General features: G+C 46.8%; 1 protein-coding gene across 4 annotated transcripts in view; it reads right to left on the minus strand.

Moving 5' to 3' along the window:
- Window positions 1–14697, minus strand: part of Ralb (RAS like proto-oncogene B) — a 74669-nt gene that overhangs the window by 40721 nt on the left and 19251 nt on the right. The window contains exon 1 of one of the 4 annotated variants that reach the window (XM_013142490.3): window positions 4413–4432. The exons of 1 other annotated variant lie outside the window; for it this stretch is intronic. The gene's annotated coding sequence lies outside the window, so the exon portion shown is untranslated. Of the gene's footprint in view, window positions 1–3887; window positions 3907–4278; window positions 4433–14697 lie in introns of those variants that run through there. 2 more of the 4 variants (XM_003478744.4, XM_013142491.3) reach the window with 2 other exon arrangements.

Genomic DNA, 14697 nt, shown 5'->3' on the forward strand with positions numbered 1-14697 from the left:
AGGCTTTAATTTCTCCAATTTTTTCAGTTACTTTGCAAGTGAGCATTATTTTTAAGAATATACAGATCATTAATGACTAATTATAAGCTGTTTTCAAGGAGATAACTTTGGCAATAATTTTAGCTCAATTTGTTTTAAGGTTCAAAAAAAATTCAGCTGTTCCATTTGGTTTAGGAACCAGCAAGATTTAAATTTCTAATTTCCAAAGCGACTGCATTTTTGGCTAATTAATTCTAGCAACTGACAATTCAAACCAGAACAAAGAACAAAGTTTCATGTATAATATGTAAAACAGCAAAACCTCCAGCTGCGTCTTAATCTCCTATACACATTACTGAGCATCTTAAAGATTTTCTCAATAATATCTCATCTAAACCTTACCCATATACATACACACACACAGACACACACACATACACACAAAGTTAGGTTTGCTAGCCTCCAAGAATGCCAATGGTGTTTCATGCCACCCTTCTACACATTGTACCAGGTTTGGTTTGTCTGCTGGTGGAAGTGATATTAAGTCATTTCCAAAACTAGATGCCAAGGCAGTGCAGCTCCCATCCTCATTGTTGCCCAGTTGATTCCATCTCTCTCTCCCCTAGGCCATCAGCTCTAGTGAGAAGGTTAGCCCCCATCTTGCAAAGCAGCCCTAGGAAGAGGCTCTCATATCTTGAGGACACCAGCTACCAGCCAACAGCCATGCAAGTGCCCCATCTTGAAGCAGCTCCTCAGCCTCAGTTCAACCAGCCTGCCAATGACTGCAACCCAGAGAGACCCACCACAGTACCCAGCTAACTTTGGCCCAGATTCTGAACTGCAGTCACTAAAATTAGGGGCACTTGTTACACAGCAATAAAAAATTCACTAAGAAGGCAGATAAACTTTAGAGGTAGCCAGCCTAAGGGCCTTCAACTCATGCCAGTCACCAAGTAAAATTACACAGTTTGGAATATTTTAATTTGGACCAGGCTTAACTTGCAAAGTCAATCCAATGGGTCTCAAATATACTATAAGTTGTCCACAAAGCAAAGACAGCAACACATTAGAGATTATCAATTAATGGCACTTTTCTCTGCAAGCATATTTTAATTTAAAAAACTTCTTGGGTTGGGGGTACAGCTCAGTGGTATAACACTTACCTAGCAGGTATGAAGTCCTGAGTTAGATTCCAACATACCACTATCAAAAAAAAAAACAACTCTCAAAGAATGCTCAGGAAAACGATAAACAGTCACTTTTCTTTAAAGTGACAAACATGGCAGGGGATATAGTTCAGTGGCACAAGTGCCTGCCTCGCATGCACAAGATCATGAGTTCAATTCCTGATACCAAAAGATAAATAAATATGAAGTGACAAACCTGAGGCTGAGACTTAGCTGGCATTTTGTAGTTGTCACCGTAACCACGTGTACCACTGCTCTTTGACACTGAGCTTTCACATCCTCCACATCTTTCTTTTCACTCTTGTCATCCAGAAGCACATACATTAACCCTCTCACCTACTAGTTACTGTTTGGAATACCTAAGAATACATGCATATATTCTTCCCTGTTTATATTCCTAGGTACCAAAAGAACGGAGACGCTAATGGAGACAGCTCATGGTTAAAGCTCTAAGGTCAGAAGTGTAGATCTCAGTTAGATCAATGAGTAACTGATGCTCAATGATGGTTTCTCTGCTCCTCCTGACCACACCAGATTGCAGAAGGAAGTAGTCTATTCTTCCCAACACTCTGTTCTCCCTGATCTAACATTAAGACTTCTCAACAACATGCATCATTTAAACAAAATAAAAACACCCAAGTATTTTGCCATGTCTAACAGCAGGAGCTGTTTAAAAGTACAGAAAGTCCCCAATTTACCAACATTCAAGTTGCAAACTCTCCATAAGAGCACTGTATAAGACTTACTGTTGGCTCATGAAAAAATCCAACTTACAAAGGATTCTCCTGGAAAGGAACTCATTCCTAAGGACTTGGAGCCAACAAAATGGGACCTCTGTATTTTATTTGAGAAAAATTATACTGAAAACCTTCTGAAAATTTGCCAAGATCTCTCAGAACCCTGCAGATCTAGACTGCTACATTGTCTCAAAACTAGCTTTCAGAAAAGGTCCCTAGTGATGTTTCCAACTTCCATAAAGTAAACAAGAATTTAGTAATTCAACATGAGAGGTACAGGAGAGTTACAGTACAAAGGATTAGCTTGAGTTTTAGCTTTAAATTTTTTCATGAAGTCTCAATCCATTTTCACCCAAGGCAAGAACCTTAAAGAATTTCAAGGCAAGAATTTAGAACGTTTCCACTCCTCCCATGACCTCTTCAAATTCCCCTGAAAGCCAATTCTTGTGTTTCTTGGTTTTCCAGGTCTTGTTTTTCCAGAAGATATCTAGTAATGTATACCCACACTTTTTCCACACAAAGCCTGGGAAAATGCTTAGGCACAGGAAAATCTCACTGGGTTCTCAGATAAGAGAATCTACTGTTTTCAAGGGAAATAATATGAATAGAAAAGGAAGGGAAGGGCCTGAGGGTCAGTTCAGTGGTAGATATGCTTAGCTTGTGCACGGCTGGGGTTCATCATCCACACCAAAATCATGAAAGGAATGCAAGACTCAGATGTGGTCAGAATAAATTGGAGTAGCTAACAAGACTAAAACCACCCTAAAGGGATGTGTATCCCTGGCTATTTCCTACCCATGGGACTCAGCTTTCTAGTGCTATGACAAATCCCTAAGGTATTCAACTTTAAAAAAGGAAAAGTTGGGCTGTATTTAATATAGTGCAGTGCTTCCCGGGCTCACGAGCCCCTGGGTTCAATCTCCAGCACAGGTGGCTCAAAGTTAGGAAAGTTTCAGTCTACAGTCAACTGGCCTGTGGTGCCCAGCACATTGTGGTGGTGCAAATTGCTCACCTCATGGGGACCAGGAAACAAAGATTGGAAGGAGCCACGATCCCCATATCCCCTTCAGGGCACATTCCAGTTATCTAATTTCCCCCCTAGGCTGTATGGCTTAAAGGTTCCACTGTCTCCCAACAGTACCACAGGATGGTGATCACCCTTGAGTGACACTTACTAAATAAATCCCAGCACCAGCCCCACTACCCCAAAGAACACCTCAAGTGTTCTCTGTGTCTCTTATTAACAATGAGGATAATATTATCACCTTCTTGGGCTGACTCTGGAGGCTCAAAATCACACTATTAATAAAATTCCAGAGTCACCACCCATGCTTTGTATTCAAACCCCATCCCTTGTCCTTCCTAATTTTTTAGCTTCTCTGATATCCTGTTTCTATTCCAGAAGGTATAAGGAACACTGCCTGAACCTGTTCTGGGGGTTGACATCCAAGAATTCCACCGCTCTGTTTAGAAGCTCGGTCATTTGCACATCTAAAAGATGCTATCCCACTCTCCATCCCAAAAGTTAACAAGAAGAAATGAGGTTAGCAATCTAGGACAGAGCAGAAAGTTCTCTGTTCTACAAGAACTGAAGTCAAGCGCAGATAACTGAAATGAACAATCAACTGAGTCTCTTACACCGACGATTCTAAATCAGTCCACCTGACAGGAGGAAACCCCCTCCCACCACCATTTCTCCTGGAAATGCGCACAGACAGAAGGTCGCTAAGCAAACAGGCAGTCCGGACGTAGAGACCTCTGTAACCAGTAGTTGTGAGCCCACCTCGGACACCTAACGCGAGCCGCGACGGACCAGTTAAAGTCTCTGGGCTTCCTCTGCCCTGCCAACTTCGGAGCAAGCGGGGCCCTATAAGAAAGGAGAGCTGGGCAGTGGAAGGGGCTCCTTTGCAAGACAGGACCAAACGCAAACAGCGAGAAAAGTTTCAGAACTGGGCCCCAGGTCACCCCAAGTACAAGTTCCTACCATAACAGTAAGTTTCTGCAACATTTTACCACTTATCTTGCCCGACGCGGCAACTCAGGGACTGAGGAAGTGGACCGTCGACGGGTGGGAGGCCCAAAAGGGCAGGAAGTGGAAGCTGTGGCCATTTGTGGGAAAAGGGAAGGAGCGGCAACGAGAGAAGCAGGGACGCCGCCCCCGTCTCCAGCCCCGGGCCGATCTGGGAGGCCGAAGCTCTCGCCATCCCGGACCTCCGGAGGCGAGCTGGACGCTACCAAGGAGACGTCGCCCTCTGCCAGCCTCGAGGAGCCCGACAGCCGCCCGGCCACAGGAGACACCGGGCGAGTATAGGGCGGCGCGCCCACCTCCCTGGCCCACCCCACCCCCAGGCCCTGCTAGGGCGCGGCACCCCTACCTGGGACCCTTCCGGCACAGCCTCGCGACTCCGCACCCGGCCCGCCGTTCTTAAATGCGCCCCGCCCCCTCCCGGGGCCGGACCCCAGCAGTCCCTTGCCGATTTGTCATCAGCAGCCCAGCTCGCTTCCTCACCCCCCGAGCGCGCCCTCGCTGTCGTCCAGGCAACCCCTCTTCTCGGGAGCGCGCCCTCTCTTCCGCTCTCTCCCGCCCCCTGGAGGCCACGCCTACCAAAGGACCTATCAGCCAATCCAAAACTGGTTTTCCAAGCCGCGAGAGGCAGGGAAGAAGTTTCCACCAATGAGAAGCCGCCTCACGCTTAGGGCCGTGTCCCGCAGGCCTGCCTTGCCCCACTCGGGTTCCTTCTTTCCGTGGCCGGACGCGCTACACGTGACCATTGCTGCAGTCTTGGAACCGGTCTGGAGACGCTGGGCGTGGGCGGTCCAGGGACGCCGGCTAGTGGGATGTAGGCCAGGGCGAGCATACATTAATGAAAAGCGAAAGAAGACAGACCTGACAGGGAAACGAAGAAAGATTTAAGAGGTGGCCAGGTGTGTAAACCCGCGGGTATAAGAGGGTCCGAACAGTTCTGGAGATTCGGGTCAATTAGCTAATGATACCTATGGCACTAATGGAGCGACTTAACTGGTTCCTTTCCCGTAAATTGACCCAGGGCACACACAGAGGCAAGATCCCTAATCGCCGCCACAGCCCAAGGCCAGCCCGGTATCACAGGTTTTCTCCTACAGACTGCCTCTGCCTTGCCCCTCAGAGCCCACTGTCATTTTTTAGCTAAATAGATTTTCGCTGGGGGTTGATTTTCCTTTGTAGCCTCCTTTCTAGATCTGGAAACTGAACACCCTCACTTCTACACCTACGAAGGTGACCCTACGAAGATTATGGGGCGCCACACAGTATTGCAATAAATAGTTTAAATGTTGGCCTCTTTGGTCTCTAAGGAAGGAACTCTTGTTCAATGTTGGCCTCTTTGGTCTCTAAGGAAGGGAACTCTTGTTCAAAGCGATGTCCACAGCAACTAACACAGTGTAATTCATTCGTTGTTGATAATAATTGGAAGTTACGATAGATATGCATTGTAGTGCAGGCTTTGTTCTTTGATTAAATTGCTGTATATTGGCAACTATGAGGCTGGTCAACACAAAAAGCACAGAGCTTAACAGGAGATTACACATACGTGCTATGTGATACACCCTACAGTGCAAGGAACTTGGATGGTCTGTGATTGCTACCAGAGGTTACCGTGTATACACTCAACTGTTCAACCAGCCTGCTGTGGCCTTATTCTCCATGCCCATGGGTAGGGGGAATGCCCAGGGGTACCATGGTGTCACTAATCATGTCCAGCCTGGTGCCAGGACTGCAGCAATTAGACGGGAACTGGTTGCAGCCCCGTCACAATGAAATGAGTAGATTGGGAATTCGTATCACAAGCAGGCCAGGCCAGAAGTTTCCTGTCGCTCCCACCACACACCCTCCCAGACCCCATGTTATCACAGGAAATTTTCTACCTCTCCTGTCGTATATAGTTGCCATTCCTTTGATTTAGGAACGGGATGCGCTGGCCAGAGAAAGGCACTCTTGCTCTGTGCCCAACCCTAGATACTAATAACCACTCACCAGGTGGAGGGACAAAGCTAGAGAGGTTGCATGGCACTCTCTGAGAGGGTCGGGGGAACTGTTCCTCCCCCCTCTGGAGCAGGACTCAGGTCAGCTAGGAAAAAGATGGACTTGGGAAGTTAGAGAGAGAGAATCCACAGCCACACAGCAAGACCTAGAAGAGCTCTTTCCCTCTGAGGATACAGCCCTCCCCTCCCCTAAGTAGCTGGAATCAGCCCCAAGCAGTAGGCAGTGAGGAAAGGGCCTGGGGTGTCCCACAGCACTGTGGGAGGTGCCTGCTGCTAGGATAGGGACAAGACCAAGTAAGTGCAGGCCAAGGTACAGAAATTTAGTAAACCCTACCTCAAAATATAAATTTAAAAAAGGGGGAATGACTGGGGAAGACCCTGGGTTCGAAACAAAACAAAAATTAAGACTCATAGTACTAAGTAAATACTTTGGAAGAAGGGAGTGCCTGGAATGCTCTCTCCACAGATGCAGTGGGTTAGAAGGATTTCAGGGTCTTGTATTCCCTGCTGCAGGCCACAGGCTCTGCCTGGAGTCAGGGTCCACTTGGAGGAGCTCAGCAAGGCTGGAAATCCCTAAGACCTGGCATGAGCCATCCCAGAGGCAGCTAAGGCCAAAGGCCTCTGCGTGCGCTTTCCTGGCAGGATACTTTCCAGACCAGTGTTTTGTGTGAGCTGCTCCAAAAGGATGCTGCCGCTGCTGTTTGAATCCACCTTACTCAGTGTTCTCCCACCTCTCACCCTTCACCTTTGCTCTGCTCTCTGGAGCAGATGCAAGAGGCAGATGAGGGTCTACCTGCAAAAAGACCCTCAGTTACAGGCATGTGCATCACATCCAGCTCTGGGAGTCTCTGGTGCCCTTTGATGGATACTCCTGTCCCCTGGGCACTGGATAGAATTAGATTTCTCAGCTGACTATAGTAGGGTGAGGCCATTTGACTAGTGCCACCCAATGACTTGTGAGCAGAAATTACACATATCCTTTCTAGGCTGGAGAATGTAATTGCCAGTGTGAAACCCTCCAAAGCTTTCTCATCCCTGGTACAGTCACTGGGGCTATTTGAATAAGTGGCTTCTCCATCAAGCCTGGGCTTCTATAATGGGCACAACCCCTTGATTCAGCATGACTAAGGAGAAACTTGTGAACTGAAGACCCTACCAATCTCTCCAGTATTCATCCTCTGTTCAGCTGCAGGACATAAGTATTATACTGTGCCTGAATCTTATCAAGAAGTGCTTGAAACTGTCAAAAGCATGAGCAATAATATAATTCACCATTTTTTTTTTATCTTTTTCCTTTTTATCGGTAGCGGGGAATGAACTCACGACTGCCTGCTTACAAGGCAGGCGCTTATGCCGCTGAGCTAAATCCCCAGCTCCCGTAATTCACCATTTTTGTGACATCTTTAGATATGCTCTTTTTGCTGCTTTCTCTAGCACAAAAGTTTTTGATGTATAATATAATGAAACAAGATGGTTGAATGTTTTGCTTCTTTGCAAAAGAAGTATATAAAACCAGATGTTGCCCCTACTCTACAAGGTGCTCCATCATTAGTAATTCAAATCACTTTTTCTGGTCTTATGTCTTGTGACAAAAAGCCTCCATCACAGCATTATAGATACCAATCCCTTGTGTTCTTCAAGACAAAGATACCAGTTTTACCAGCTCTTCACTCATGATGACAATAGCAAAACAAAATTATTCCTAGCATTGTATGATTATTTATATCTGTGCTTTCATCCAAGCACATGTAGTAACAGGGTTTTTTTTGTAAGTCAGTGGTGATCTGCTAACATCACTGGCCATGTGCAGGACTCAATCATTTACAGTAGTTCTGCTAAGTGGCATCTTAGAGATGCATTGAATAATTTTATCCTTGTTTGGAAAATCATGAAAAAGGGAATTACTCCCAGACAACATGGCCATTTTGATAAAATCCCGTCTGAGAGGGGCCTTCCATGTTTTGCTATGCTCAGTGATATTTGAAAATTGGAAGCTACTTTAGAATGATAGTTGCAAAAACTAAGATATTGAGAATATTTCCTCAATTTCCCTTCAACAAACTCAGTTTCATCAAGTTTAGTGCCGTCTGCCACTTGATGTGGGACCCATAACACTTTCACTGTGCAGAATACATTACATTCATTCACTCCAAATGAGTCTTGGATTAACCTTCCAACATCTGTTTTCAGTTTTGCTTTTTTTGCTGTAGCCATTTTTTTCATGTTCAAGATTTGGAATATAGATTTGGAGGCTAAAATTTCGGTGTTCAAGAGCTGGGAAAACACAAACATTTTTAAAAAGAAAAATCCAATAAATCCATCCTTGTACCAAAACTATCGAAGGCTATTGGTTAACACTGAAGAACTGGATATTTCCTGAATCATCAGTCTATGGCAGTGATTCTCACCTGGAGTTCCTCTGGAAGTTGCTGCAGTGTAAGGGGTCAGTGTCCCACTGACTCTGAAAAAGGCCTCTTGAGTGTGTGTCCTACCTTGTGGTGGCATCTGCTAAAATCATAGCCAGTCTAAGACAGTTCGAGCCCCACTCCCCAAAAACCTTTACTCTCATTTTCATAAATTATTTAAAACTAAATATGACATTGCAGGTCCAGATATGCCAGGAAGACAACATTAAAAGTATCCAAGTCTCTAAATTAGAACATCTCTTTGCTAAAGCTTAGATATTAAATTATCAATTTTTCATAAGAAAACTTATAGCTAAAATTTTGTGGTAGTAAAAACAAGTGTATTAAACTTTAAAAAGTCCCTTTTCCCATCCTCATTATAGTCTGAGAAGTTTATATTTGTAATCCCATGGAAAACTTACTGGAATTCTAGCAAGTTAATTCCAATCTACCACCTCCAGTACAACCTACAGCAAGGATAAAGACGCTAAGACATACTTACAGTTATGGGGAACCAAGGGGTCCTCAGTCTGACCAGGATGAAGGTTCATTGGAACCAAGGCCTCAACCCAGGGCCTAACTTGGATTTTTTTCTTTCTTTCTTTCTTCCTTTTTTTTTGGTCTTTCTGAGACAGGGTCTCACTATGCATTCAAGCTGGCCTTGAGCTCACTTTGTAGCCGAGGCTGGTCTTGAACTCACAAGGATCCTCTTGCCTCAGCCTCCTGAGTGTTGGGATTACAGGCATGAGCCACCATGCCCAGCCCTAATTTGGATTTTAATTATTCAGAAAGAGGGTGGCTAGAGAATGAGTAACTGTGCGAATGATAGGAATTATGTGTGTACTGTGAGGTGGGCTAAGTAGGAGGCTTGAAAGCACCTCTGAAATATGCAAAGAGAAGGATATGCAGAAAGACCAATCTGCATAACACACCTGAGGTAGCATCTAATGTTTAGACAGCAGTGCTTTAGCTCTGGTGTGCAAACTTTTTCTACCCTGGGAAGTCATGGCGTCTTATCTGAGGCCTGAACCCAATTGACAGTCTTGGAGCTGTGGCCCTGCATCCCACTGGACTCAACCATTTAGGGAGACACTGGCAGGGAAACAGCAACTGCCATCTAGTTTCAAAGCTTATATATCAGCACTTCAGCCAGCCCTATTTACATTACCTAGAGCCAGTTGAAGGGAAAAGGAAATAGCTTAGCCAGCACTGTATATAGCAGTACATGGAGATAGGGCCAGGTTTAGCCAAAGTGGAAGTAATTGTTTTTTTATTTAAGGAGAGTTGTCTAGGTGGTCTTCTACAAAAACTCACAGCTAGTCCAAGCAAGTGTATGTAAATACATACATACATACATACGTACGTACGTACGTACATACATACATACATAGATATAGCAGTGCACTGACTAGCCATCAGAAAGTTCAGATGAGTTGCAGTTAATGAATTATGGCTCTTGACATCATCACAGCACTACTACTGCTTTCTGAGCATGGCCCCATATATATTATCTGATGTCTGGCTACTGGGGTGATGCTAAGGTGACTTAGCTAGCATGTTAGCAGACAGGGCTCTGAATGCCCACTGCAGCACCCATGCCATGGGTTTGCCATCACTGTCCTAGTGAGATGAAAACCACTAATGAGGTTTCTGCTGGAAGGCTGACCTGCTTTGATTTAGATGTTAAAATGTTCAGTTTAGCTATCATGTGTGGAGAACAGTCTGAAAGGAGCAGGTATGGGAATGGAAGGGAGGAACACAGTGAGGCCCACAAGACTGGAGGCTAGAGAGGGTTCTCAACCCTTAGATAACAAGAGATGTCAGAAGATTTCAGAAGGAGGGGAGCAGGAGAGTTGGAGACTATACCAGGAGCATCCTGCTGCCACAGCCCTGAGAAAACCATAGACAAGGTTTGCAGTGAGGAGCATGGGAGGCTTTGACACCAGGGGCAGATGCTCAAATGCCAGGCAAGACCTGGGAGAGGGTGTGGAGAGGGAGAGCTGACTGATTTCCTAAGCATCAATCAGTATCACAGTTGCTCTCCTGAGCTGGCGGGATTATATAAACAGATGGTATTATTAGAAAGAGCCCAGTCAAGCCTTTGGCATCTTTATGAACATTTGACCACTTGAGGGTGACCATCTTAGAAAAGAAAGTCTGAAGATGGGGGGAGCATTGCCACCAACTGAAAGATTCTTGGAAAGAATCTACGTTAAGCAGCAGAAGTTGATGGAATTTATCGTCAGTACGTTGGTCTCTCCATCTCTTATTGCCCAAATGTTCTCTCATTTCCTACTATCTACTCTTGTTCTCAAGACCAGTTTTCCTGGGCACATTCACATGCAGGAATTAAGTGATAATGACACCTCAGTGTGTACCCACTCCTCTTCCTGGGCATGTATGTCATCCAAGTGCTGAGAACCCGAAGTCCTAGGAAAGGGGGAGTCTGCAGAGGGGGACCTGAGAGCTTCCCTCTGCCCCAGAAGGATGGCGCAACCTATCCCTCCAGAAAAACATTCCACTTCTGAGCTCTCGTCCCTGCCCCGATCCCAGACCCCACATAGATACTGTGTTATCAGAACCTTTGTCTGCAACCTGGGCAGCAACCCCAAACCCTTCTTTTCTTTAAGCCTCTACTAGCCACTCTCCAGGCATTTGCTTATTCCCAAACACACTCAAAGGCTTGACTTTGTTGCTCAATTTAGTAATTGTTACTATAGCAGTTACTGGGGGTTTCAGAAACCACTTTTTCCTAAGTGCTTTATTAACAGCTGCTCTTCCTCCATTACCACCTTTCTCCATGGTCTCTCTGCCCACCATGTGGTAGGAACTAACCAGATCCCGGCAGTGCTCAGCCAGAAAGCCAGCAGCCCAGGTAATTAGTCAGGTGAGCATTCATCTCTTGGTAGAGACTGATCTATTTGGGAAACACATTAGAAAAAGGTGACTGATTTCTTCTTTTAAATTATTGAATTAGCAAGACTTCTCTTTCTGCCATCATAACTCACATGGGGTCACCTTCCAGAAATAAAGTCAATTGTGACCTTGTCATGATTGCTGACCCACACCGCATCCTGTTGGTGTCCTCCGTCCCTGCTGCATGGATGCCCGTGCTCTGTGCTTCCTAAAGCCCACACCATACACAGCTACCACTGATCTGGTATGACCCCCACATTAGTGGATAAAAACCGCTGCAGAGTGGCAGCGGCTGAGCACTGGACTACAGAATAAAATGAGATTCAAGTGCCTAGGTTCTGTGCTGAGCTCCTCCATAGCTCAGCCTGGAGCTTGGCCTCCACTATTTGCAGCCTCCCAGAAAGCCAACCACAGTGAAAAGTATGAAAAGACCCTGTTGGGCCCATCGCTTTCTCTCTCCCTCATGAAAAGTAGTCTCCTGCCTGCATCGAAGGTGCTTCCTTGATGTTACATGGACCAAAGATACGCCTGGGAGTAAACTCAGCTATGGACTCCTCCTTGGACTCTGGGGTGGCCCTTGTTGCTCATTAATCTGAGGGCTCCTGAGAGACCAGTCTCTGCCATCCAGTCTTGCATGAGAACCTGTATCTATACTTGTGGCTCATGCACCTGATACATGCTAACCATACCCATGCAGACCCAGGTCCCCAGCCATGTTCTCCTGATCCCCAGTGCGCATGACCTTAAGAGCCCACCAGCTCTGGATGGCAAGTTAGACAGACAGACAAGGACAAGAAAACTTATTAGGAAGCACAGGGAAGGAGCAAGTTTGGCTAAATGCCAGCCTAATGCCTGACACTTTCAGGCATGTGACATGGTCTCTCTGTACCTCTCCCTGTAAACCCCTGAGCTTCTGTTCTTGAGTTAGAGATAAGGACCTTGAGTCTTGAGTGTCCAGAGATCAGAGAGGACTTGCTCAGCCTGGAGCCTGCCTGCACTTACTTGGTCTTGTCCCTGTCCTAGCAGCAGGCACCTCCCACAGTGCTTGGGACACCCCAGCCCTTTCCTCACTGCCTACTGCTTGGGGCTGATTCCAGCTCCCTAGGGGAGGGGAGGGCTGTATCTCAGAGGGAAAGGGCTGCTCTAAGCCTTTCTCTGTGACTGTGGATTCTCCCTCCATCGCTTCCTGTGTCCATCTCTATCCTACCTGGCCTGATCTCTGCTCTGGAGCTGGGAGGGACAGTTCCCCCCACCCCCTGCCTTCTTGGCAGTGCCATGCAGCCTCTCTTGCTTTGTCCCTCCACCCACAAAACTCCCTGGGTTAGTAGTATCACACTGTAATCTGTGGCTTTCTCTTTACACATGTAATCCATATGCCCTCCTGCATCTGCTCCAAAGGGCAGGGCAAGGACAAAAGGTGGGAGATGGGAGGAATGTGGGTGGCCATCAGGAAAACCCTAAGCGAGGAGCATCCTGCTATGATAAGACCGTAGAATTGCTTGATCAGAATCAGGACCCCAACCTCTAATTTCTCCCTGAAGCAAGACTGCCAAGCCTTCTGGGCTGGGGGTAAGACTGTGGAAGAGCACTTCCCTAGTACTTGCAAGGCCTAGAGTCCCATCCCCAGGGCTGCAAAAAACAGAAACAAATATACATCTCTAGAGTGAGGGCAGAGGGTGGTGCCTCTGCTTGAATACCTTTATGCTCCCTGGTTATTTAGAATAACCAAGAAGAAAACTGGCAGGGGCTGGGGATTTAGCTCAGAGGCATAAGCGCCTGCCTTGCAAGCAGGCAGTTGTGAGTTCGATCCCTGGTACCGATAAAAAGGAAAAAGACAAAAAAAAAAAAAAAAAAAAAAAAAAAAGAAAAGAAAACTGGCAGAAAATTACAAAAGTAAAGCAATAGTGAGGTTTAGGTGGCCTCCCAGTGGGAAAGTATTGTCTCCAGGTTCCAGGGCCCCTGGGGAAACTGCACTGGGTGAGCGGCTCAGGCCCCTCCTGTCAACACTGCAACCCTCAGGGAGAAAGAACAGCCTGCACAGGTGACATGTCCAGCCTTGACCCCAGGGCCATGAATCCTGAAATGAGCTGAGCTCCACACAGCTGTAGAGACCAGACTGAGGCCTCCACATTCTTGCAGGATGACAAGAAGAGCCAGCTGGCCAAAGATCAGGCTCCTGCTGCCTGCCTCTCCAGGAGACTCCTCCCTGGCTCACCTGGAGGGGGTGGGAGGAAAACACAGAACCCAGAATACCTCCGGGGACATGTTTGGAGCAGCTGAGGCTACAGGCATCTCATGTGACCCTCCCCACACCCACTCCAGTGTGGAGCCCCACTCTGGTGCCAGGTCTGCTCTCAGCACTTCCCAGTACCTCTCCCACAGCTTCAGGGGACAGCGACCTCCTATGCACAGCGGAGGTCAGTTTGGTTGAGTGCTGTTAACTGTGTTTAGAACCACACAGCTTTGAGGAACAGACCAAGCTTCCACCCAGGTATGTGTGGAAATGCAACCCATGCTTTATTCCAGTTTCCACTATTCCTCTCCGTGATGGTTGTGGGGCTGGGTGGCCTGAGACAGGTCACTTTCCCTCCATGGACCTCAGTTTTCTCTGTAAAGTGAAGGCTAGCCAGCAGGGCTCTGTGGAGCATATGCTAACACCCAGAGGGGAGAGCGCTCTAAGGTTCCACAGCTCTGACTCCTCTGCAGAGGGAAGGCAGCTCCAGGGAGCCACAGGAGATGGAAGCCACTATTGTAGTCAGGGATTGCAAGGAGAACAATTACACACAGGACACAGAATTTATAGTATTATTTTATGATGGTCACCAGAGTTAAATACAAGAAAGTGCAGGAAATCTGTCCACAGCACTGAAGACCTAGAAAATCCAGTTGTGGGCCTGGATCCCACAGCAATGTCCTGCATGAGTCTAGCTGAAGACCTAGAGCCCATGACAGTGTCCCCTATGAGTCCAAATTGGTGGGCTAGAACCCACGACAACGACTCATGCAAACCTGTGTTGCCCAAAGGTCAGCAGAGGAGCTAGAAAGTCTGTGCCAGCGGGGTGAAGGATCTGTGCACTGGAGCTGAGAAATGATGCTCAAAATAAGGACTGGGCTCCCCCTAAAAGTACCACGGCCACATGCTCACCAACAGTAAGGTCCCAAGCTTTTCAGATAACAGCCGAGTTCATATATATCAGGAAGTCAGTATGACAAGCTTCTCCTGGAGAGTAAAGAGTACCCATCTTCTCCTCCGGAGCCAGGAAGCAATGCTCAATGTAAGGATCAGAGCTCCCCCAAAGTGAACTGCAGCCACTCTCACCAACAAAGTCCCTGATGACAATAGCCACATTCATGTCAGGGGAAGCCAGCATGACCAGCTCCTCCAGGAGACCCAATGGCTCCACACACTCCCAATGGCTCCAAAGCAACACTCAGGAGAACCCACACTACTCT

Source organism: Cavia porcellus, unplaced genomic scaffold (assembly GCF_034190915.1).
Source record: "Cavia porcellus strain 051 isolate PalLab524CR breed Dunkin Hartley unplaced genomic scaffold, mCavPor4.1 scaffold_12, whole genome shotgun sequence".
Lineage (NCBI taxonomy): Eukaryota > Metazoa > Chordata > Mammalia > Rodentia > Caviidae > Cavia > Cavia porcellus.